This window comes from Pistacia vera, unplaced genomic scaffold, assembly GCF_008641045.1.
Source record: "Pistacia vera cultivar Batoury unplaced genomic scaffold, PisVer_v2 Contig287, whole genome shotgun sequence".
Taxonomy (NCBI): domain Eukaryota; kingdom Viridiplantae; phylum Streptophyta; class Magnoliopsida; order Sapindales; family Anacardiaceae; genus Pistacia; species Pistacia vera.
Genome location: NW_022196098.1, coordinates 131767 through 157060, shown reverse-complemented (window position 1 = coordinate 157060; position 25294 = coordinate 131767). Strand labels below are relative to the sequence as shown.

At 38.1% G+C, this 25294-nt stretch overlaps 1 non-coding gene across 1 annotated transcript; it reads left to right on the top strand.

Annotated features, from left to right (window-relative positions):
* The first annotated feature begins 1754 nt into the window (after positions 1–1754).
* On the top strand, positions 1755–1861 carry LOC116134408. Its single transcript, XR_004128734.1, has one exon. It is a non-coding gene; the product is annotated as a small nucleolar RNA R71 (small nucleolar RNA).
* The last annotated feature ends 23433 nt before the right edge of the window (positions 1862–25294 follow it).

The window sequence follows — 25294 nt, the reverse complement described above, 5'->3', positions numbered from 1 at the left end:
AAGGTTTCAGCTCAAGCTTTAGAGGTTCTTCATTTTTTTCCTTTTCCTTCTCTTTTTCAAAATCAAACTCCTCAAATTCTAGATCTTGACTCTCATCAATCCGTTAAAGTGCTTCTAACATCCTAGCACATTCATTACTAGCTGACTCATCTACCTCTACTGTTTTTGATTTGGCTATACACGCTTCTAGAGGTAATTGTGGGGTGTTTTCTTCAATAGATTCTACAACCAATTTATCCACCACATCGACACTAAAGCACGAATCCGATTCGGATGGAAATTTCATCATCTCAAAGACATTGAAAGTTACCGTTTCATCTTGAACTCTCAACAGTAACTTTCCTTCTTGCACATCTATAAGTGCTCTCCTCGTGGCCAAGAATGGTCGACCTAAAATCAGAGGAATTTCCTTATCCTCTTCCATATCCAACACCACAAAATCTGCTAGAAAAATTATCTTACCTACCTTCACCAACACATCTTCCACTATCCCCCTCGGGTGTTTTATGGACCTATCTGCTAGTTGCAACGACATGGTCATTGGCTTCACTTCACCAATTCCCAATCTCGTGAAAACAGTAAAGGGCATCAAATTAATACTAGCACTTAAATCACACAGCATACGATCAAAAGTAATATCTCCTATAATACAAGGAATAGTAAAACTCCCTAGATCCTTGAGCTTCGGGGGTAACTTTTTCTGGAGAATGGCACCGCACTCCTCCGTAAGCATCACTGTTTCCTCATCTTCTAACTTCCTTTTGTTCGATAGGATTTCCTTAAGGAACTTCGTGTAGCTCAGCATCTGCTGCAATGCATCTGCAAAAGGAATGTTAATATGCACTTTTTTAAATATTTCAATAAATTTTGAAAATTGCTTATCCTGATTCTTTTTCTTTAGTCTCTGAGGAAAAGGCACGGGTGGGGTGTGATGTGCCAACTCTAGTGGTATCTTGGGGAATGGCAATTTCTCATTCTTCTTTTGCCTTTCTTCCTTCTTCTTGTTCTCTTCATCCAAACCGCTTGGTTTAGAACCCTACGGTCTCTCATTTAGCTTCTCGGCTAATTGGCCCATCTGTACCTCAAGATTCCGAATGGACACCCCTTGATTTCTAAAATTCATCCTCATCTCATTCATAAAACCCGTCATCTCCTGCATGAATTTCCCAAACATGTCCTCCAACTTTGTTACTCTTGGATCTCCCGGTTGATTATTTGCCCCTGGTTGGTTATTTGGCAATGTCCTTTGGTTCCATTGATTACTTTGCTGGTTCTGATTGCCCTAAGCCAGATTTGGATGATTTCTCCACCCCGGGTTGTATGTGTTGGAGTACGGGTTGTTTGGTTATCTCTGATTCCCTGCCAAGTAGTTCACTTGCTCCAATGATGAAGATGATGAAGCAAATGTATTCCCCACTTGACACTCGCTACTCACATGGTTTCTTACACAAAAATCACAAGTTAGTTAAGGTGCTTGAATAGAGTTTACTTGCATACTTCCCAACTATTTCTGAAGTGCTGTGAGTTGGGCTGAGATGGCTGTGAAGGCATCAACTTCATGAAAACCAGAAGATTTTCTTGGTATAACTCTCTCATTTGGTCTTTGATAGTTGTTGCTTGCCAAAACCTCAAGCAACTCATAAGCCTCATCTGGTGTCTTATTCTAAAAGGCTCCAACTGAAGCTGCATCCACCATGGTTTGCACGTTACCCATCAGTCCATTGTAGAATGTTTGGACTTGAAGCCAAACTGGCAACCCATGGTGTGGACATTTCCTCATTAACTCCTTGTACCTCTCCCAAGCTTCATACAATGACTCGGACTCATCTTGTAGAAATGATATGATATCATTTCTCAGTTTTCCTAATTTTGCTGGAGGGAAGAACTTGGTAAGGAACTTATGTGCTAGATCATTCCAAGTTGTGATAGTTCCCGGTGGTAGTGCCATTAACCACCCTTTTGCTTTATCCCCTAATAAGAATGGGAATAAGCTCAACCTAATGGCGTCATCTGACACTCCATTCGACTTGAAGGTGTCACAAATTTCCAAGAAGTTTGCAATATGCTGATTCGGATCTTCCTTCAAATCACCATTAAACCTTACCGACTGCTGGATCATCTGGATGATTGTCGGCTTAATCTCAAAGTTGTTGGCTTGTACTGTAGGCCTAGTAATACTCGGCCCACTGCCATTAACCGTGGGAACTGAAAATTCCCACAGTGTCCTATTTTCTGGTTCTACCATTTCAACAGCTATTTCTTCTGATTCAACCACTATATCCTCTATTTCTCTTCTCTCTCTGTTAAGTCGTCTGACGGTTCTCTCAATCTCAAGATCAACAGGAACCACTGGTTGACATCTCGCTCTTCGCATAAACTACACGAAAAGAAATGAAGGAAAGTGAGATCACAAACTAACTGAAAATTAAAAACAAAAGTAAAACAGACAATGATGAAAACAAAAATTAAAACTCCAATCTAGCTAACTATAGAAAAACTTAATGTTAACTTAAAACTCAATCCCCGGCAGCGGCGCCAAAAACTTGATGCGTATTTTTCATAAACATGCAATATATAGCAAGTATACTAGTCGCTCAAGCAATAGAGTGATGAGTGAGTATCGTTCCCACGAGGATTGTTTTTCTAAGCACTAAGTTTCCTACTATTCTCAAGTTGGAGCAACCAAATTCTTTTGGATTAATGGGAGCAATTTAACCTAAGACTAAAACAAAATTTACTAAACTAAAAGTTAACTATGAACGCAAGATGTAAAACACAGATAAAATCAGTTCAAACAAACGGGTAGGGTTTTGACTTCATTCGGACTTATGGGTTAAGCCTATAGAATTAAACTAAATTCATATTTACATGCATTGATTGTAAATCAAACTCTCTAAAGTGTCAAACATACCTTCTCAGGCTATGTTTTCCTACTCTTCCCTATTAACCTTCTGCACCCAACAAATTGAAAGTTAATAAATCTAAGCTTATTAAGCACAAGAGTCCTAAAATTATTTCATTGGTTCTTGAATCTATCTCTAGCATCCAATACTACAATGGTGATTACCCAAGAAGCCTAACATGATTCATTTCTCAATCTCATCATGTTCATCACATATAAACAGTAAATTCAGAGAAAACACACAATCAAAGCAAAATCATATGAAAAGAACACAATCTATTACTTAACCCATAAAAATCCGAATTACAATACGAAAATACTAAAGTTCAACATAATGAAAACAAGAGAAAAGAAAAGAAATCTCCCCAAATGACGAATCCACTAGTTTAATCTCGAATCTTCACCCTCTTCCAATCCAAATTCCCTCAAAAATCAATCTAAAAAAAATGTAAAAAACTGCTAACCCTACTCCAAGACGACCCCTTGCAAAAAGACTAAGTTTTTTCTTTTATACCTCGCCCAAAATCCTCAGAAAAACACGTGAAAAGTAAAACTGTGCGTTTTACAAAACTGAAATATGTAGACTTTGCCTTTGCAAAGAAGGAAGCAGAATTGGTGCGTGACTGGCTCATTTCGCTGTGGCGAAGAACGCGGCGAAGCTTCCTGAAGAATTCTAAAATTACAGAATTGCACCTTTGCTTGCTTCTTCGATCTTTGGTACTCTCCCTTAGGAACAAGTTTCATAGTGCCTTACTCTGCTTCAGAACTCTCCCAACTTCTGAGATCCCCAACTTCTGAGTCCAAAATTTCCAATTCTATCTTTATTCACTCAAAATGTCCAATTTAACCTGAAACACGAATTGTAGAGAATTAAGTAGCAATTCAGGCAAAAATGAGCTAAGAAGTATCTAAAATCCGACCTAAAAGCTTAAATAAACTAGTATAATCCTCGGATTATCAGCAAGCAATTTGGCCACATAGAAAGAGTCTGGAAAAACAAAGGAGAACCTTCCCAGTAGCAAGCTCAAATGGTCGAAGACTAGCAGCAAGGCCAAGAAGTTGAGCAATTGTTTATGGCATCCTACAACGCAACTTCACTTTACAATGAGACTTGGTTGATTGATAGCGGCTGCACCAACCACATGACTCCAAATTTGCAAAGCTTTATTAGCTTGGACAAGACATATCAATCCAAGGTTAAGATAGGGAATGGAGAGTTTGTAGATGTCAAGGGTAGGGGTGATGTGGCTGTGCAAACTCAATCAAGTACTAAGCTGATTTCTAATGTTCTTTATGTTCCTGAAATAAGCCAAAGTTTGCTTTATGCAGGACAAATGTTAGAGAGAAAATATGTCCTACATTTTCAGGATCAATCTTGCAAAATTTTAGATAGCGAGGGTTGTGAACTTATGAAGGTTAGAACGATGGGAAAGAGCTTTCCCATTGACTGGAAAAAATAAAAATTTAATGCTCATAGTGCTAAGGCAGATGAATCATAAATATGGCATAAAAGATTTGGCCATTTTCAATACCATGGCCTTAAAGAAATTCAGACCAAATAGCTAGTTTAAAACATGCCCAAAATTGATGAAATCAAAGTCTATATGCCCTGCATGTCAACTTGGCAAGCTAAGCAGACAACCTTTTCCCGTAAATCAAGCTTGGAGAGCTGTAGAGAAACTCCAACTCATCCACACGAATGTATGGGGACCTATGCGAACACCTTCATTGAATGGGAGCAAGTACTTTGTCTTGCTAATTGATGATTGGTCTAGAATGTGTTGGGTGTACTTCTTGAAGCAAAAGAACGAAGTGGCTGGAGTTTTTGGGAGGTTTAAGCTGCAAGTTGAAAACCAAATTGGTTTGAGTATTAAAATAGTGAGGAGTGACAATGGGAGTGAGTTTTGAAGCAATTTGTATAGAGGTAGGGATTAAGCACCAAAACAGCAGTCCCTATACTCCACAACAAAATGGAGTAAGTGAGAGAAGAAATATGAATATTGTAGAAATGGAGAGATGTATGGTTGCTAAAAAGAAGTTGCCGGAGTGTTTCTGGGCAGAGGTTGTTAATACTTCAATCTATCTACTTAATAGGCTCCCCAAAAAAGCCTTGACCAACCAAACTCCTTATGAAGCATGGTGTAAACCCCCGCGTAAGCGTTCCGATGCTATAAGCACTACAACAAATATATTATATTGTGACAAAATTAATTTTATCAAAATCTATTTCGTCACAAGTAATATAAGTATTATGACAAAATAAAAAAACATCACATTACGTATGACAAAAGGAATATATAGTGACTAAAACAAATATTGTCATAATATTTTATCACAATAAAGAAATCCATAAGAAATATATTGAAGAAAAACAATTTCATCATAATATTTCGTCACAAATTTTTGGCGCCAAATTTTGGCACCTAGGCAAATTGCTTATTATGACAAAAATATTTTGTCATAAAACAATTTTGGGCCCAATTTTCCATTGTTAATTGCATGCATTGTACTAGTTTTCAGTAGGTGTTACAGACCACCCGTGCCACCAACTCAGCATGTCATAAATAACCAGAGGGTAGGGACAAACCCTAAAAAGGGCCAACTGGTGGAGATGATCATAACGATGGTTGCACAGGCAGTGCAACAAAACGTGCTTGAGTTGAGGAATCAGAAACCAATTGCCCAGAATCTCAACCAGTCGCGCTTCACCAGTGCCACCCTAATAGGTATGAATTATGTAGGTGGCCAGTCCAATTCATCGGCGCCAAAAGGCAGCCAACACCCCTGACATAGCAAATTGCACTCCGCTCATGAGCGTGAGTCCCGTGGGCAAACTACCCCCGCGAGGTGACCAGGGAAGCAACATTGGAGGAAAGTGAAGGCAACAGACATCCCTGAGATGCTCGGTGAAATCCTCAACATCAGCGTGCTGGTATTAACCCATACCCAAGACAAGATCGATCCCTGCCGGCTCGTGAGACGAGCCATGTGCGCCAATCTGGCAATGACCAATGTTCTGGTTATAACCAACGTCACTAGCAACGAATTGACGAGCATGATAGCACTTATCAGCCTAGCCATCATAACTTAACTTCGTACATCAATGCAAACAATAGAGGGGCTTTGCAAGCGACAGACTTGCGAACTCATTTACTCAAAGTGAGGTTGAACAGAGCCAATTACACGAAATATATTATATTTTGACAAAATTAATTTTATCAAAAGCTATTTCGTCACAAGTAATATAGGTATTATGACAAAATAAAAAAACATCACATTAAGTATGACAAAGGGAATATATTGTGACTAAAAAAAATATTGTCATAATATTTTATCACAATAAAGAAATCCATTAAAAATATATTGAAGAAAAACAATTTTATCATAATATTTCGTCACAAATTTTTGACGCCAAATTTTGGCACTTAGGTAAATTATTTATTGTGACAAACATATTTTGTTATAAAACATTTTAGTCACTATGTTTAGTTATACATGCTATAACCACAAATTATTTTGTCACAAAAGAATTTATTTATTGCTACAAAAACAAATTGTCATAATATATGCTGAAATGGAGGTATTAATAACAAAATGTTTGAGTCAAAATTTAAGCGTCGAGATAAATTGTTTATCGTGGCAAACCATATTTGTCATCAAAAACTTTAGTCACTATATTTAGTAATACATGATATAATTACAAACTAATTTGTCATAAAAGAATTATTTATCATTACAAAAAAAAATATATATATCATTTATAAATGTTAAAATCAAGGTATTAATGATAAAATATTTGAGTCAAATTAAATGTGATATTTTGTGACAAAAATTTGCTAAAAAAACATAATTAATATACGTAAAACTATTTGTCATTCCTCTCAAGTTTTTAGCAATAACACATATGTCATTTAAAAAAATCATTAATAATTTTAGCATATATGTCACTAAAAAAAAAAACTCATTAACACATAGGATCGGGTATAAGGTCATGGGCTAAGAAATTTGATCAAGATTGGGGGGTGATCAGGGGCGGGTCAAGTTTTGCTATATCTAGCTAGATCAAATAAATCCATTCTAAAACAAATTACCAACAAATTAGTGATGAAAAAAAAAAATATGTTTGTAGAATCATAGCAATAAATTTCAATCTATTGCAAATATTATGTACCATTTTCGACTTTCATGATAAAAGAATACAAATCAAATTCAAACTGAATACAAATATTTACATTTTCGGCTTTAATATTATAGACTTAATACTTGGATCACATGTTAAATATTAATGTCTATATTACACATCCACGTCAAAGATGAAATTACAAAAATAAATCAGTTCATCCATAGTATATTTCGAAATTAAAGACAAGGGGTTTCTTCAATCAATTGCAAAATATTCATTACAATCAAACTGAAATAAAATACAAATTATACAATCAAGTTTACCCCCACCAAACGATAAGGAAGTACCCATACAATCAAATGTACAATATTAAAACTCACCATCATCCTCATCATCATCATCATCATCATCATCATCATCATCATCTTCGTCATCTTCGTTCTCACCATCATCATCTTGTTCATCATTAGTATCATCGCAATACTCAAGAATAGTATCATCTCCTCCATCAATAAAATCTTCTCCATCACTAGAAACTTTTTCACTGGAATCATCCTTGTCTCTAGAAACTCCATTATTGGAAACATCATAAGATTTATCAGTTTTATTTTTCTTCCGAACTGATTTCTTCTTTGGAAGGACAATGCTAACATCAATTTCTTGTGGGAGTACATCTTCTCGGAATAATGATTCTAAATTTTCTTCATCAATTTGTTCAATTTCATTAATATCATTTACCTTATACTATTGATACGGCTCATGTAACAGCCCCACACAGGTGGCCGGCCATGATCACACAGCATGGCAGGATATCTCCCCCCCCCCCCCCCCCCCCTCTTAAGGAGATTTCTTTCGCCTCCCTCACCACTCGAAGACCAAGGGGTATAGTCAATTGGGAAGCATGGTGAGTACCATCAGGCTAGCTCCTTGGTCTTGGGTTCGAGTGGTGAGGGAGGCGAAAGAAATCTCCTTAAGGGGGGGAGAGATATCCTGCCATGCTGTGTGATCAGGCGGCCACCTGTGTGGGGCCGTTACAGCTCATCATTAAAAACCAAACCTTCATCCATTTTTTCATTTTCTGGAACATGTATATAGTCCTAGGACATACTTTTTGAACAATTTTCCAATTGCTTCCATTCTTTGTATCACTAATATAAAAAACTTGGTCTCTGAGTAGCCAGCACAAAAGGATCATTTATGTACCATTTTGGCTTGTATTAACACTTACAATTGGCCATATGCCTTCATTCCATCGTTTATCACCTACATTCCACCAATCACATTAAACAAGAAAACACGATGTCCTAGCAAAATTCAAGCTCAATGATATCTATACACCATAAAAAACAATTTCTTCTGAATTGTTCTCCTTTTACCACAACTCCACTATTTGAGTGCGACGATTCTTATCACTCTCAACTGTGTGAAATCTAATTCCATTAACTATAATGCCACTATACCATGCAACACGAATATCGGGGCCAACCTAGTATATATAACCAATCTTGTGATCCAATTAAGCCGTTTGCATTCAAGTGTGGTCACCTAAAAAAACAATAATAAAGCAATATGAATATTTATTAGGTATTAAAAATTAATAGTTAAGAAAATAGATAATATACTTACATGTTGCTTGAACCAAGATGGAAATTCAGCTTCATGTCTTTGTTGCACATTAATCAAACTTTGCTTTTGAATTTCTTCCTTATGCAAACTGTATGTATAACAACAAATTAACTATATTAAATGAATAAGAATATTTATATAAATGAACTAGTGAAAACATATTACATATTAAAAATACTTACTTTAAATAGACTTCTATCTCTTGACAGTTATGAAGTATATACCATTGAATTTTATTGAAATCAGATGAAGACAACACTTCATACAAGGGAGCGCCCAAAGTTCTTGCCCTTTGTGAAAAAATTGAAAAACCATTCTCTATATCCATTTGAGGCCTATCATAATTTTTTTCTAAACTATTGTCTTTAGCTTCAACTCCACGTAAGTACATTGAACAAAAATTAATGCATTCTTTAGTAATATATGCCTCAGCGATAGAACCCTCTGGATGAGCTTTGTTGCGCACAAAATCTTTTAAAGTATACAAAAACCTATTCAAAATCATAATATCATTAAGAAGAATGAATATGTTATATACATACATATAAGAAATAAATAAGTTAAAATAGAATTTTTTAAATTACCTTTCAATGGAGTACATCCAACGATAATGAACCGGTCCACCCAATTCAACTTCACGTGGTAGATGAATAGGCAAATGCATCATAATCACAAAAAATGAGGGAGGGTATATCATTTCAAGCTTACACAATATTAATACTATATCAGTCTGCAACTTATTTAACATGGTTGTGTCTAATGTCACGATAAATAATTAGGCTATGGTGACCAAACGCTCTTTCGTCACCATACACTTAAGAGTACGAGCTTAATGTGACCAACTTGGTGACCAATATAATTCCTCACATTAAAGAAATGGTCACAATTTTGATATTTATAGTGACAAATTATTTTGTTGTGAGAAGCTTAAACTCTTGTAGTGCAACCAAGGCAACCAAAATGAAGACCTAGATCGCGTGCAAAGAATGTTCGACGATCTAAAAGCCCGCTAGAATGGCATAACAAAGGAAATATTAAGTTCCTCATTTATAGAGGAAGTTCGCTAGGCCCCACTTCCACAAGGATTTAGGGCACCAGAGAATAAGTTTGACGGGAGAGGGGACCTCAATGACCACCTCGATAATTTCAATAACCTGATGAAGCTGTACCAGGTCTCTGACTTGGCAAAGTGTAGGTGCTTCGCAGTCACACTAGTAGGGGATGCTAAAAGGTGGTATAAGAGACTCAAGGCGAACTCCATCAACCCTTGGAAATAATTCTCCTCACTGTACTTACAACAATTTCAAGCGAGGAGACAATTCGCAATGCTGCTTAGCTACTTGAGCTACATTCGTTAGGAAAGACATGAAACATTAACCTCGTACTTAACGAGGTTCCAGAACGAGAAGGCAAAGGTTGCAAATGCACCTAAGAAGTCTATCCGAACTTTGCTGATTGCAGGGATTAGGCCGAACATGGAGCTGTGGAAAGAGCTCAAAAGTGAAGATTATGTAAGCTTGGCCAAGTTTTACCAAATGGCTGCAAAACACTAGCGGGTGGAAAGCTCGCTGGCAACATTAGTTAGAAGTTCAACGCGAGAGGCCTCTGACAGGCAACAAGATTGCCCATCGGATAAGCGGGGGGGCCAAGATCGAAATGACAAGGACTGCAATAGGTTCCAAAAAAGACAAAGAATAGATAAACGTGGAGACAGGCAGCCCTTCCCACGGTATGGAGATTACACCCCTCTCACTCAAGACATCGCCCACATCTATGAAGTCTCTCGTGAGACAAAGAGACTGCCCACTCCAGAAAGAATGTGGGGGGCTCCAAGCAGAAGAGATCGGCAAAAGTATTGCCGATACCACTGGGATGTCGAGCACAACACAAATGAGTGTCGGGATTTAAAGGATGTCATCAAAATCCTGATAAGAAAGGGCGACCTAAAGGAGTTCATTAAGACGGCACCAGCTCGCGAAATTCCTTGTAAGCAAAATAACTAGATCCAGAACCATGACCAAAACCAAGCCCAAAATCAAGTCCAGCAAGCCTCGCCAAACGCCAACAACAAAGTCTAGGTAGCATGATCTATAAGGGGCTCGACATAGCAGGGAGCTCTAGGCGTGCTTGTGAGCAATATGCTCGAGAGGCAAGGACAAACTCGGTCCCTTGGATAATGAGTTGTGAACATAAGCTGCCCAAGTGGCCTAGACAAGAGAGCGAAGTAGTAAGGTTCACAATCGAGGAATGCGAAAAATCCCCTCGCCGCAATCATGATGCAATCATAATCGTGGCCAGAATCGGTAATGCCCGAGTACAGAGGGTAATGGTCGATAATGGGAGTGCAGCGAACATCATTTTCTTAGGAGTTTTTCGAGGAATGAGGTTCACAAAGAGAGACATGAGGGCGTGTCCTTTGCCACTCTACGGATTTATCGGGGATAGCCTGGTTCCCGAGGGGATGATTGACCTCCCTATGACTCTGGAGACGGAGCCCAACATCAGGATGGTGATGGCCGAATTCTTAGTGGAGATTACCCTACCACGTATAATGTCATCTTCGGAAGGCCAATCTTGGATGACTTGAGCGCAGTCACATCAATGTGCTACCAAGCAATGAGGTTTCCGACCCTCGGGGGGGAGGGGGGTCGCGATGATCAGGAGCTACAAAAAAGAATATCGGGAATGTTACAACACAAAAATGGCTGCTTTTGAGAACAATGATTATAGCAGTATCCAAGCCAAACCTCGGGCCACTCGAGGATACTATAGATCTTTGCATTCATAAAAAAGAGCTCGCAACAAGGCCAACAAAAGAGCTGTGAGAAATAAGTGTCAGCGAGGAAGATTCAACTTGCGTACTGAAAATCGATAGCAGTTTGAGTGGATAAATAACCGATAATTTGGTAGGGTTCTTGAAGAAAAACCTTGACGTGTTAGCACGAGTGCATGCTAATATGGTTAGGATAAGCCCCGAGATAATGTGCCACAGGTTGAACCTCGACCCTAAAGCTCGGCCCATAAGGCAGAAAAAAAGGTCTATGGATGCAGAGCGCTCACAAGCGCTCAAGGATGAAGTTGACAAACTCTTGAAAATCAACTTCATTAAGGAAGTCAAGAACCTGGACTGGCTCGCCAACCCGGTCCAGGTCAAGAAGTCAAATGGCAAGTGGTGAACTTGCGTGGACTTCACGGATCTGAATAAAGCCTGTCCCAAAGATAGCTTTCTGCTACCACGGATCGACCAACTAGTAACAATCAGAAATGCACTACTTAGCTTCACGGATGCATACTCGGGATATAACCAAATCCCAATGTACTAACCCGATGATAAGCATACCTCTTTTTATTACTAACCGTGGAATTATTGTTATAGGGTTATACCATTTGGCCTTAAGAATGCTGAGGTGACCTACCAGCGCTTGGTAAACAAGATGTTCACCGACCAAATCGGCAAGACCTTGGAGGTATACATCGATGACATGCTCGTCAACTCAAAGGTCGTCAAAAGCCACATTGAGCATCTGGGGGAAATGTTTGGCATCCTTAAAAAATACCAGATAAAGCTTAACCCCTTAAAATGTGCTTTCGGTGTGAGCTCAGGGAAATTTCTAGGCTTCCTCATGAACCAATGAGACACAGAAGCCAACTTAGAGAAGATTCAAGCTCTGCTCGATATGAAAAACCCAACCAGCATAAAGCAGGTACATAGCTTAATAGGGCATATGGCCGCACTCAGTAGGTTTGTTTCCCAAGCCACATACAAATGCTTACCATTTTTTGTGACCCTGAAAGGAAAGAAAGGTTTCAAGTGGACAGAGGAGTGTGAAAAAGCCTTCCAAGAGCTGAAGAAACATTTGGGACAACCTCCTTTGTTGTCAAAGCCTATCGAGGGCGAGCCATTGTTATTATACTTATCGGTATCAAAGTCTACTGTCAGCGCGACATTGGTACATGAAGAAGGAGGAGTGCAATGGCCGGTATACTATGTGAGCAAAAGACTACTCGACACAGAGACGAGATACCTTGAGATGGAGAAGCTCGCCTTCGCCCTTGTCATCGCTGCCAAGAAGCTACATCCCTATTTTCAAGCACACTCCATTCACGTGTTGACCAATGTTCCCCAGAAGAAGATAATGCAAAAGCTCGAGACATCGGGTAGGTTAATTCAGTGGACAATAGAGATGAGTCAGCATGACATCAAGTACATCCCGAGGACAACAATCAAAGGTTAAGCCTTGACAGATTTTATATCTGAATTCTCCTTCTAGCTAGAAGGTGAATCAAGCCTGTAATACTTTCTTTCTAGCTAGTATACTCGTAAAATAATCAGTAAAACTTATTAAAAAAATATATAAGAAAATACACATATAAATTAGTAATAAAGTATGGGCCCATATTTAATTTTTCTTTATATACAAATATACTCAAAATAGAAACTTGACAGTGTAGCCCAACCCTTCCACCGCGTGACGTTCCGAGCGATCGCAACTCACCTATTACCTAGTTTCCCATTTTTCCCTTGCACTTTCTTTAAAATTCCATCTATGTCCCTTAGTCAATTACCATAATGCTGTCATTTTTATTGCATTCTCCATGAAATTCTATCTCTTTTCACTCTTCACAATTTCAACTAATTTTGAGTGAAAAGACCATTTTACCCTTAATGCAAGTTTAAGGCGTTTTCTTCACATTTTCTCAAAATAACTTTAGCAAAAAATCAACTAAAGGTATAAGAGAATAAATTAAATTACGTACCTCCATGTGGGCGTTACAAAGCCCGCCAAGGGCAAATACCTTGGGAGAAATTGAGCAACAGAAGCCGAAGCTTGATGACTTATGGCAATGGACTACGTATGTGTATGGCTCCTCGAATAAGAAACGGGTAGGAGTAGGGCTCTTGCTCAAAAGTCTAGAGAGAAACCCAATAAGAGTCTTAGTAAGATTCGGGTTCACCGCCTCCAACAACGAGGCTGAGTACGAGGCATTGCTCGTAGGAATCCGCCTCACTAAAGAAATGGGGGCAAAGTCCATTCAGATTTATAGTGACTCACAGCTCGTAGTCCACCAAATTACCGGGGAATACTAGGCAAAGGAATACAGGATGACGTCCTCTCCAGCTAATGGAAGCCAAGCCCAAGCAGTTCAGATCCTTCACAATTCTCCAGATCCCAAGGGAGAAGAACTTGCAAGCGGATACATTAGCCCACTTAGCCTTTGCAATGAACTAGGAGAAAGCCGATTCTATCCCAATTAAGTTCCTCTCAAGACCAAACATCTCTGCTTCACAAGGACCAATTTTAACAACAAGTCAGAGATACAGTTGGATGGACACAATCATTGCCTACTTGAGGGATGGTACACTACCAGGGGAGAGAACTGAAGCTAGAAAACTCCATACAAAGGTAACCCAGTACACACTCATCGATGATAAATTGTACAAATGTGGATTCAATGTACCGCTGCTACAATGTATTGACTATGAAGAAGCGGATTATGTTTTGAGGGAGATCCATGAGGGAATTTGTGAAAATCATACAGGAAGCAGATCTCTAGCCTACAAAGTACTTCGCCAAGGGTATTATTGGCTAATGGTCTTCAACACTATGGCAAACCATATGCGCAGATGTGATAGGTGCCAAAGGTTTGTAGATATTCTGTAGGCTCTACCTCAAGAATTGACTACTTTGACAAGCCCCTAGCCGTTCGCGATTTGGGGCATTGACCTAATCGACCCTTTGCGTCAAGGAAAATGGGGTCCTAAGTTTGTAGTGGTCGCTATTGACTACTTCACCAAGTGGGCAGAGGTTGAGCCCTTGGCTACCGTCACATCGAACAAGCTGAAAGACTTTGTCTATAAAAATTATTTGTCGGTTTGGAATCCCCCACACTATAATAACGGACAACGGGAAACAATTCGACAGTGAAGACTTCAAATCTTTCAGTGAACAACTTGGCATTAAGAAGAGCTTTGTCGCTGTTTACCAACCTCAAGCCAACGGTCAAATGGAAGCCGTAAACAAAGTCATCAAACACACTATTAAAAAGAAGCTCGATGCCCTGAAGGGAAGATGGGCTGAAGAATTGCCTAAAGCCTTGTGGTCTCACAGAACAACAACCAGGAGTTTGACAAGTGAAACCCCGTTCTCTTTATCATATGGGTGTGAAGCAATGGCCTCGGATGAGGTGAGAATCAGTTCGTTCCTAAGCGAAGTCTTCAACGAGGAAGTAAATGAAGACCTTCTTTCGCCTAAGGCTAAATCTAATTGAAGAGCACTGGGCCAAGTCTCAACTAATGCTCGCCTCATATCAGCAATGAACAAAATGATATTTCACCAAAGTCGAAAACAGAGACTTTGAAGTGGGTGACCAGTTCTTAGAAAGGTCGTCCAGGATACCCAAAACCTGAACTTGGAGGCACTTAGACCCAAATGGAAAGGTCATTTCAAGATCTCAGAAGAGCTCACACCAGGATCTTTTCATCTAGAACGCCTCAACAACGAAGCAGTATTGCAAGGCTGGAATGCCGAGCATTTGCGAAGGTATTATTAATAAGCAGCTCAGGTTCCACTTATGTTTCTCTTTTTATTCGTTGTAAGGCCGCTCATGACCAAAGTGCTTGATCAATAAAAGAGGTATTATTCATGATTTTTCTTTGTTAATGTTCTTAGCTTGTTTAGCATTTATTTATTGCTTCAAAGATCGTGACCTATGTAATGGTATTCCAAAAATAAAACTTGGAGTCAAGAGTCTAGAAAAGGCAGCTTATCTCAAAAAGCCACGCCAAAATCCAACTCTTTAAGGATGAAACATCCTAAATCAACGAAGTTAAACTTGAAAAAATTCAAGAAAAAAAACATGTCGAAGGAAATCAGACTTAAGCCGGCGACCAAAACTCGAAACGGATAACTGATCCAGAATCAGAGTTGCTTGTCACAAAAGATTTCCTCGCGCACATCCAAAAAAGTTCTTCAAGAAGCTAGCTACGCATAACTTAAAGCAAATTCGGATCTTCTATTACAAGTCCAACTAGGACGAATGAAATAACTTCGCAGAAATATAATAATCTTTGCTCGATGAGGACATGTTGAAAAAATTTCTTTTCATTGATAAAATTCTATTACATTCTACAAAAAAAAACCAACAAAAAAAAAAAAATGATGTTTCAGGCAGCTAGGGGAGCAGAGGCATCATCCTCAATCGGTCTAGGGAGCTCGTCACTGACGGGAAGAGACGGTTCTTCAACAGGAGGGACAGTAGCAGTTTCTCCAAGGTTGGGAGCCTCGCTCAGGAGAAGTGTGGTTAGAGGAGCTGGATCCTCGACTTTCAACTTGAGCCTAATCTCCTCTTCGCCTTCCTCGACCTTTTCCTGACCCTTGCCATCATCCTCGGAGTCATCCGAGTACACGTAGGCCATTCTATGGGCTTCAACCTTTATCCTCTCGACTTCCTTCTAATAAGCTCATGGAAGGAAAGAGAAGTCAATTGAGGAGTGGGCTTCCCATAACTTATGTACAAGGAAGATCGATGTCTGCCAGGCCCGAGTAGTGATGGCCTCATTCAGCTTCTCAATTTGAAGTTTAAGTTGCCTGGCCTCAGCTTTAGCCTTCCGTCGACCTTCTGCCTCCTAGATAAGGTTGAGTGATAACTGCTTAGATTTGGCGTCCCAGTCCGAGGCAACCTTTTGAGCCGAGGAAAGCTTGAAATTTAAATTGTTATTGGCACCTCATTGCTGTGCCAAATTCTTCTAGGCTTCCATTGCCTTAACTTCAGCCTTTGCTCGAGCAGCCTCACCCGTGTTGAGCTTGTCAAGAAACTCCCTTTCCTTGACCCCAAAGGTCGCCATTTCTCCCTTGAGCCGTACGAGCTCAGCCTGCTTAGACTCTTTTTCTTTCTCTGCAACCTCGGCCTTGGCCTAAGCATCCTTTTTCACCATCTCTGGCATTTGCCATCCTTTATGAGTGTCATCCAAGGTGACATAGCACTCATCATAAAAAGGATTACTTGCCATGGCAGCCTAAAAAAGGATAAGATGGAAAGTTAGCAAGAAGCGAGAATAACATGCAAATAAAAGAAAAGAGGAGCAAACTACCAGTACCTTCGTCGCTTAGTTGCACACCAAGGCTAGCATCTCTGTTGGAACAGCATCTTTCACAGCCGCGAAGCTTCGCGGGGTGATTCTGTCCCTAGCCGTTGTGGCCCCAACCCTAATACGGTCGGGAAGTTAATCGATCAGCACGTCAACCGCAGCTTGGGCCACTTCATCTGTTTTCTTACACTTTGACTGGGACGAGCTAGATTTAATCCCCCTGACAGCACCAGCCTCACCTGTAGGAATAGACTTCTTCTTGGCCAATTCCTTGGCCGCTGTTTTCTTTAGGCCACCAGCATGCACGGCGACCTCTTTGCTCGAGCCAACCTGCTGATTGGCCACTTTTGTTTGCCCGAGCCCTCCAGAGGCTCGGTTGTTTTCTTCTTACCCAAGCCATCGTGTTGCTTAAGTGCCATCTATTTTCTCGAGCTTCTAGTCAGCTCAAGTGTTTTCTTTACTGGTCCTTTTCGGGGCTCGGAGACACTCTTCCTACTAACTATCTTTAGGGCAGTCATGAGCTTTTTCGTGCTTAGGCCCTCCCCAAGCTTGCCGCCACTACGTTTCATGTAGGCAACGTCAGCAGGTTGCTTCATTGCCAAAGTAACTGATGTTTTCTTGGCAGCCGCTGAAGCTATTGGAAGAAAACCATGAAGAGGTGGCGGAAAATGTAGATTGAAAGCATGAAAGAGTTGGATTAATAGGATTCAAAAAAAATATTTCAAGCAAAGCTTAAAAACATTATACCTTCTCCTTTGCCTAAGGTTGATGAAGCCAAGATTCAAAAGGATGAATCCTCCATACTTTAACACCACCTTGAGAGAATGAGAGAGTGGTCGAACCCTAAGAGAGAGAGATTGATTTTCTTTTGATTGAACAAAATGAATCCTTAACCTAAAATGCAACCATTTGCATTTATATATACATGGGTCATTTTGTAATTAGTTGTTTTTCACTTCTATGCCCCAATAAAATCTTATTTTAAAAGGAGCCCAAGTATTTATTATTTTACGCTTTGAATAATCAATATTATTCAAGGGCCCATGTAAACTAAACTAGTTTACATTAACAACCCATAAGTTTACCCTTTTGCCCTTTAACTATTAAAAGGTTATTTTAGTTCATCTCATTTATCTTAACGCTTTAAGATATAATAATTAAATAAAATTAATTATTGCTTGACCATTTTAACCCTTAAAATGTCACAAATAATTTTCTATGTAACTATTACCATAGAAATCCTATCATTACCCTCGGAAGGTGCTAGCCCTCTTCGGATAATCATTTCTCTCTTATCTTTCTCTAACTTCTCAAGGCTATTGGTGTGACCATGTAGGTCTAACGTGGATTAGTCGTGAGCCAGTTTTGGATGAATCCAGAAACCTGTCCGGAGGCCCAATGAATATGGTAAACATCTAGCAATGTGCCATAGTCCCTAAACCACGATGAAGAAATACTTCATTGAACCCATTTTAGATCATATGTACCATGCCGGTAAAGTCCCTCCATTGATATATCCTGATCGAGTACGGATTCATGGAACGTCAAAATCCTAAACTCGATCTTCTACCGAATCGTCGATCAATATGTCCAGAACTTATCATCACAAACTTGCTTTCGTATGACTAATAATAGACTCTGGGCAGAGATTCTGATTTTTGACATTTATCGACATTCGTCCAGGAACTCAAATCCAGATGGAGTCAGTGGTACTCCTGATCCTATAAGTCCGAGTCAATGGATCCCTTCTTGACCATCGTTCGTTTCCGCATATGAGCAATGCATGACCGATTAGGCTTTATCATACGAAACATGACAAGTCGTACTTATACACTGTATGAACCATACGCATCCGTATCGGATCCGACTACAATGTCTCAAGTCAAAGGACTACATCGTGCATTGATATAACCAAACAATAAATCATTGACTACATGCTTTTCCAAGTGATTTGTAGTTATTCGGTCATGTTCGAAAAATAGTTCACCAACTGCTAATCCATACTAATGCCCCAGTGACATGACTATCATCGTCATCCATACTTATATCAACTCTTAATATCTTTCGGAGGCATCCAGTATGTCTACTATGCAATATAGTTGCCCAAATTATATTGCTTCCGTAAGGAACATTTTGATGATTCATTTACCAATTAAATGAATCATCTGGACAATTCATATACACACTTTATTTTAAATGCATGACTGAATAAAGGAAGCAATTTATATATATGAATTGAAGAACTATTTCTTCTATTATTTATGATATATTGATACAAGACAAAATGCTCTGAAACTGACAACATGAATGGTTTCTAGGGCATACACTAATGTACACTTACAAACTCTCACTTGCACTAAAGCCATTCAATGTTGTATCTCATATCCATCTTCTCAAGATGATGGCCCAATTGCTTCAATGTCATCGCCTTAGTCAGTGGATCAGCTACATTTTCTACTGAAGGTGTCTTCAAAATTATAATCTCTCCAGCTCTAACGAATTCTCTCAAAATGTGATACTTGCGCTGAATGTGTTTGGATTTTTGGTGTGCCCTTGGTTCCTTTGCTTGTGCAATAGCTCCAGTATTGTCACAAAACATGCTTATCGGGTAAGCCATGTTTGGAACCACACCAAGTTCAATTACAAACTTTCGCATCAAAACAGCCTCTTTTGCTGCTTCTGAAACAGTAATGTATTTAGCTTCTGTAGTGGAGTCTGTTGTGGTTGTCTGTTTAGAACTTTTCCAACTAACAACACCTCCATTACATATAAAAATGTACCCTGATATAGACTTTCTATCATCAATATCTGATTAGAAATCAGAATCTAAGTATCCTTGAATGTTTAACTCTGAACATCCATAACTCAAAACTAGATCCTCAGTTCTTCTCAAGTACTTAAGGATAAACTTTACAACCGACCAATGTTTCTCCCCTAGATTTGACTAATATCTGCTCGTAACACTTATAGCATAAGCTATATCAGGTCTTGTACATAGCATTGTATACATTAAGCTGCCTACGGCAGACGCATAAGACACATTACACATCCGTTGTCGCTCTTCATCGATCTTTGGATCCATCTCCTTGGAAAGATGAAGACCATGAGTGAAGGGCAAGAGACCTCTCTTAGAGTTCTCCATGCTAAATCTTTTTAGCATTTTCTCTATGTACAATTTCTGGGATAATCAAATTACCCCTTTCGTTCTATCTCTATAGACACGAATGCCAAGGACATAGGTCATTTCTCCTAAGTCTTTCATCGAAAAGGTTTTGAACAACCAAACTTTAACCTTTGTCATCATGCCTATGTCATTTCCAATCAAAAGTATGTCATCTATATATAATATGAGAAACGTGATGGCATGATCTTTAACCCATTTGTATACATAGGGCTCATCGGGATTCTTGACAAAAACAAATGATTTGATTATGTCGTCAAATCGAATGTTTCAGCTTCTTGAAGCTTGCTTCAATCCATAAATGGATCGATGCAATTTGCATAGCTTATGTTTTTCAGTAGAGGATACAAAACCTATCAGTTGTTCCATATAGATGTTTTCCTCAATAAACCCATTAAGGAAAGCTGTTTTGACATCCATCTACCAAATTTCATAATCATGGTATGTTGCGATGGCTAGCATTATACTGATGGATTTAATCATAGCTACAGGCGAGAAGGTTTCCTCATAATCTAATCCTTGTTTTTTAGTATAACATTTTGCCACCATTCGAGCTTTGAAGGTCTCTACCTCCCCATCCTTGCCAACTTTTCTCTTGTAGACCCATTTGCAACGATGGCTAGCATTATACGGATGGATTTAATCATAGCTACAGGTGAGAAGGTTTCCTCATAATCTAATCCTTGTTTCTGAGTATAATCTTTTGCCACCAGTCGAGCTTTGAAGGTCTCTACCTCCCCATCCTTGCCAACTTTTCTCTTGTAGACCCATTTGCAACCAATACGAACTATTCCCTCTAGTGGATCCACAAGTGGCCATACTTGATTGACATGCATTGATTCTATCTTAGAATCCATCGCTTCCAGCCATTTTCCTGAATCTCTATCTAGTATTACTTCTTCGTAGCTTCTAGGATCATCACCATGATCATCTAATCCCACTAAGTAAGATTCAAAATCTTGCTTATGTAGGAACCCATATCTTTCTGGAGATTTTGATATTCTAGGAGACTTTTGCACTGGAACCATAGTATCTAATACTAAGGCTTGCTGAGTGGACGTTCCAGCTTCAGCAATCTCGGTTCTTGGCTCTTCAAACTCTTCCTTGAGTTCAATGTTTCTTCCAACACTGCCTTCCTCTAAGAACTCATTCTCAAGGAAGCGCGCATTTCTACTGATCCAAACTCTTTGATCACTTGGAAGTAAAAGTATTATCCTAAACTATCTTTAGGATATCCAATGAACCAACCTTTCTCATATTTAACATATAGCATATCAAATTTAACTAATTTAACATAAGCTGGACAGCCCCAAATCTTCATATAATTCAGACTTGGACGTTTTCCATACCATATCTCATACGATATTTTCTAGACAGTTTTAGACGGGACCCTATTAAGGATGTGCACAACGGTTTAGAGAGCGTACCACCACAGAGACATTGGTAAGTCTGTAAAACTTACCATCGATCGTACCATATCCAATAGGGTACGATTTCTCCTTTCAGACACTCCATTAAGCTGGGGTGTATAGGGAGGAGTCAATTGTGAGATGATCCCATTTTCTTTTAAGAACTCCTAAAACTATGTACTCAAGTATTCACCCCCATGATCTGATCGTAGTATTTTAATACTCTTTCCAGTTTGATTTTCTACTTCATTCTTGAATTCTCTGAATTTTTCAAAGGATTCAGATTTATATTTCATTAAATACAAATACTCATATCGTGACATATCATCTGTAAAGGTAATGAAGTATTCAAATCCTCCCCTGGCTAAAGTACTGAATAGTCCACACACATCTGTATGTATGAGTCCTAATAGTTATTTAGCTCGCTCTCCTTTACTCTTAAAGGGAGACTTGGTCATCTTTCCTTGGAGACATGATTCACAAGTTGGATAAGGTTCAGAACCAAATGAGTTTACGATCCCACTTTCTCTAAGCTATACTAATCTTTTCTCTCCTATATGACACAATCTATGACGCCATAGAATTTTAGGATTTGATTCAGATCAAGTTCTTTTATTAGAAATGGTATTGATTGAAGCATAGTCATTTAGTTCTAAGACATACAAACCATTTGTATTCACAACTTTACCAACTAAAACATTTCCAAAATGTATTGAGCATTCATTTCCATTAAACAGTACATAGTAACCTGCTTTACACAAAGTAAAAATAGAAATGATGTTTCTAGTGACTTTTTCAAAGTACAATCTTTAAATAAATTCAAAACATGCCCTGAAGGTAGTCTTATTGGGCAAGCCCCCATGGCCTCGGCTGCAACTCGTGCCCCATTTGCCGTCATCAAAATGATCTCGTCCTTTGTCACCTCAGAACTATTCTGAAGTACCTACAAAGACATACAAACATGAGATGTTGTTGCTAAATCTAATATCCAGGAATGACTATCTGAATTAACAGTTAATTCATATTCAATCATAAGACGTTGGTTCGTACCTGCTTTTCATTTGCCTTTCCTCAAATTATTTAGGTATTGAGGACAGTTCCTCTTCTAGTGTCCATCTTCTCCACAGTGGAAACATTTTCCCTTTGCATTGGCCTTCTCTGCCTTCATCGCTAGCTTCTTGAAGCTCTTATTCTTGGGTCCAAATTTTAGATCTTTCTTTTGTTGCTTTTGGGGCCTTTTATTGGCCTTGCTGGTGGAGGCAGCAAAGACATCCTCATGTCCTTTCCCTTTCACATTCTGCCTGTGAAATTCTAGAAGCTCATTTAGCAATTTAGAGAGGTTTTGCTTAATCCTATTGAGATTGTAGTTACTTATAAACGGTTTATAACTTGAAGGAAGGGATTGTAGAATCAAATTTACTTTGAGGTGGTCTGGATGACCAATCCATATCCATCCAGTCGACCTAATCCATTGATCATCTTAATAGTATGATCATCTGGAGGTACCCCTTCCCTTAACTTCATACTAAAGAGGGATGCACATAACTCATACTCAACCACTCTTGGATTTTCGCTGTACAACTCTTGTAGAGCTATGAGGATATCATAAGCATTCGAAACCTTTTCATGCTTAGTTTGAAGTTCTCTATTCAATGAGGCTAGCATGTAATTTCTAGCCCTCCTACTATCCTTTCTCCACTTTTCAAAAGCATCAAGCTCAGTTTGTGGAGCATCCGGTCCAATATCAAGTGGAAAAGGTACTTCCAGGACATAAACAATCCTTTCGAAATCTAGAACGATTATAAGATTTCTTAACCAATCCTTAAGATTGGGTCCGGTTAACATGTTATTATATAGTATCTTTAGGAGAACATTCTTGGCCATTTTTTATTATATATCACAAAGATGAAACTGCAAAGAAAAGTAATTTTATTAGTGTCTTGTAATCTTTTAAACCTTTTATTGCATAATCAAATTAGCTCCCACTATTTTATTCGAGTCCTACACTCCCTTAAATAGGATCAAAAAATTTTCGTTGGATTAAATTTCTTAGTGGGGAATCAATTTCTTATAAAATTCAATTAACCTCACATAATAGAATTCTTGGTTAATTAAGTATAATAAATAGGAAACTATTTTCCTTTTATATCACTATATAAGAATTGATTCATATTCCTTGTCCTAGCTTCGGATACCTCACATAATAGAACACTTGGTACCCTAGGCTAGTTAAATCCGAACCATTGTGCTTTCTTAGGATGACATTTTCATCATGTCCTCACATAATAGAAATCTTGGTCAAGGTGAAAATATCCATCTAATAACAAGATCAACTTAATTCTATGATATAAAGATCATATCCCTCACATAATAGAAATCTTGGGGTATTAGAATTTATATTAAAGAATTTAGTTATCCCACAATGGGAGACTTGGATTTAATAATTTTAATTGGGGAGATTTAGGTTTAACCTTAGTTAATTAATTTTTAACATGCCATGTTTAACTAACTATCCATACATATCACACATTTGCATAAATTAGAGCATGTGGGTTGACCATGGGGCTTTTCGAAAATACATTCTAAAGGTAAACTATTTACCCTAATTCTATATCTTCGATTGGATCGTCATCCTAATGCTCTTTGGGTTCCTGTCCAGCCGATTCAATTACAAGATGGATCTTAGGCACGCAGGCCCGATTAAAATAAATAAATAAAATTTAATTATTACAAGCCATTTAATGAAAGAATATTACAAACACTTTTGAATATTTTGAAAACTAAATGGCGCCCATGATTAACCCTCTAATCTAATATTCATCTATCACATAAATAAATATTAAACATTCATACCAAATATAATAAACAATTATTCAAAGGCATGGATATATACAATTTATATATATATTCACTAATATATATATCTCATATATTTTATATATATATATACATGTGGTAATTTAATCATAACTTTGAGGCATGCAACAATTACATATTTCAAGGGAATCATTACACAAACAATTTTGTCATATTCCACCCAAAGATATAATAATGATTTTATTATTTAATTATTAACATCATTTCAATACTTTTCATAAAAGTCATGCATAGCATAGATAAATGGGTTTTATTACTCCAAGAGTAATCATTCTATGACACACATTACTTTAAATAAAGTAATATTTTTTATGACACATTTATCTTCTCAAAGACAATCATATTATCTTGCATCATTAATTTTTTGAAACTATTCAAAAAACCAAATTATTACATTTCAAAAATATAACAATTTATGTCATGCAATGATACATTATATGATAATTTAATCAAATTAAATATCATTCATTAAAATTACCATCATCATGTGTACATAATATCACAATTCATCACATGAATTAATAATCCATAACTTTATGCCAACATCGTTTTCCACCACTAAACACTTGCAACATTTGCATACTCTTCATACAAAATACACTTTAATCAAATTAAAGGATAACACTTTTAGCATGTCAAAGCATAAACAGTTTAATCAAAGTCATGGAAATGAACATGCATAAATATTTCTTTAAATAAATCATCATGCAACATTTCCCAAAACATTATTCATCAATGCATGAATGAGATGACAAATTCTTATGGCAAAACTAGTCATGGCCAAACATGACAAAGAAGAAAACCATTACATACACATGCATGTAGTTCTCAATACATCTCATCCAATAACCATCATCCAAGCATGCTTTAAATCACATTTCAACACATCCAATCATATTAGAGCAAGATGAAAAAACATATTTTCACAAAGTAAGGAGATGGCCGAATCACATAGATGCATCAAACATGCTTATTCCAACTAACAACTCATTCAATAAAAAGGCATGCTCATTATCAACATTACTATCATTCAAAACACATGATAATGACATGAAAAATAAACATGTACCTTTGATCTAGGTGTGGC